Below are 2,500 nucleotides of genomic sequence, written 5' to 3'. Positions count from 1 at the left end.
AGCCAGGGACTGTTTTGTGGAAGGGAGTGACCTCTGACACAAAAAGGTTAGGGGTTCCATTTCATCTGCTCGTAATTGCCACACACACACACACACACACACACACTAATACATAACCATGAACGTATTTACATGCACACATATACATATGAATGTGCATACACTTGCATTCTAACACATACACTAACACACACTTTCACACATTTTCACATACATACGGATGCACAGTCATGTATGCACCCCCCCCCCACACACACACATGTACACACACGTTTAGACATGCATGAGTGGACATACACATGCTCACTAACAATTATACAAACTACCACTCGTACACACACATACATACTTGCATACACACGCATACACACATACATTTAGGTATACACACATACGGTTCATATACATGCACACTAATAAACAGCGCTAATGTAAATAATGTACATAATTCCTCATCTCTTAAATCTAGATGAAATAAATGAACATTAAAATAACAATGACAAACAAGAGGACATGCACATGGAATGTATTAGTTTGATGCTAAGTAAAAAAGAGGGTGTTTCTGATGTTTTTAGCATTAGCTCTTCGTCGAAAAGGGAAAAGTACAAAGAAAGAAATCACTAACAGCACATGTGTAGTTACATATATTTGTGAAAATCTATTATACAAGATATGACGGGCTTCTTTCAGTTTTTGTCTACCAAATCCACTTATAAGGCATTGGTCAGCCTCTGGTTATAGTAAAAGACTCCTGCCCAAGGTGTCACACTCTGGAATTGAACCTGAGACCATTTGGTTAGGAAGCAAGCTTCTTAACCATACGCCCATGCTACACCTGTCAAATATTTTTTACAAACAACTGAAGTGTTATGGCTTAAAAATTTCAGTCAAATTCTTATTAATGACCATTTTTTGCACTGTCAGTAATTTTCTACAGAACCAATTTGGATGAAAATTACAGAATTAAGTTCATCTCATTCAGATATTTTATTTAAATTCAATTAAAACCAAAAATAATTTAGAAATAAGAAACTATATAGCTTAGAATCATTCTATTGCTTTGAACATGTATTTTACCATACTTTTTTTTTTTTTTTTTTAGCACAAACTATTTTCTATTAAAATATCTCAAAATGTAGTGGACGTCTTGAACTTTTTAATTAAGTTAGCTGTAATTAATTTTGTCTACAATTGAATTAGCAAGAAGATGAAGAAATTGTTGTGAGAAAATAAAGAGAAATAAATGTTGACCTTAAGAATATTTTTCACCCAAAGTCCTGGGGGGATTGATAGATTTCTGCCTGTTTGTCTCTTTATCTATCTATCTATCTGTCTGTGTGTCTATCTATCTATCAGTCTATCTATTTCTCTTGCTTTCTATGTCTTTCTTACTCTTTTTTATGTGTATATGGATGTGTGTGTGTATATCTATCTATATATATATATATATATATATATATATATATATATATATATATATATATATGTATGTATGTATATATATGTATATATATGTATGTGTACATATATATATATATATATATATATATATATATATATTCTGCTAAAGTCAACTTTAGCTTTCATCCTTTCAGGGTCGATAAAATAAGTACCAGTCATGTACTGGGGTTGATGTCAGTTGACATAACGGCCCCAACGTAAGAGTATAAAACCTGCAACCCTCCACCAAGCCATGTCAAGCCACTGTAGAAGAGTTGGCACATCAAACCAGCATGATGTCAAGTTGGGGGAGAGAACATGCTGAGGCCTGCGTCCTGCACTGGACTGGAGATGACCAATCCAAACCAATCCATACGCACACACACACACACAAAGAGTTTATAACTGTGGCTGTATACGTATATATGTGTGTGTGTGTCTATACATACACATCACCACTTGGTCATTCACCCATCCACCCTTGACAGTTACACACATAAGTACACATACAGCGAGAACATCACAAACACGCATTGCGATTCAACCAGTCACACACACACACACACACACACATGCATACACACGCATACACATGTGTTGTTATTCAACCCTACCCCTGTCACTGTCTTTCTCTCTCTCTCTCTCACCTCCTTTTTCACACGCACACGCACACACACACGCACACGCGCACACACACGCACACGCACATTGCCATTTAACCATTCACCTTGCCAACCTCTACAATCTCTTTGTGTTTGCCTGGCTGTCTGTCTCTCCCTCTTCTTTCACACACACACACACACACACACACACATACACACACAGCTATTCACCCATTCCCCTACCCTCCACAATTTCTCTCTCTCTCTCTCTCTTTCTGTCTCACATATTGCCATCCAACCATTTCTGCATCTCTGCCTCTTCAGCCACACACACACACACACATACACACACGCCATCCCCACCGCCGCCGCCGCCGCCGCCATCGTCATTGCTGTATATCCATCAGTTTCTGCTGTTATTGTTTTAATTTGTCAGCATCTTGTTATCAATCAATGAA

General features: G+C 37.3%; 1 protein-coding gene across 1 annotated transcript in view; it reads left to right on the top strand.

Moving 5' to 3' along the window:
• LOC106878662 (prokineticin receptor 2) overlaps positions 1-2,500 on the top strand; it is a 21,591-nt gene that overhangs the window by 2,299 nt on the left and 16,792 nt on the right. The window lies entirely within an intron of this gene.

Source organism: Octopus bimaculoides, chromosome 21 (assembly GCF_001194135.2).
Source record: "Octopus bimaculoides isolate UCB-OBI-ISO-001 chromosome 21, ASM119413v2, whole genome shotgun sequence".
Lineage (NCBI taxonomy): Eukaryota > Metazoa > Mollusca > Cephalopoda > Octopoda > Octopodidae > Octopus > Octopus bimaculoides.
Note: the sequence above shows the minus strand (reverse complement) of the source record. Positions and strands in the feature narration are given on the sequence as shown.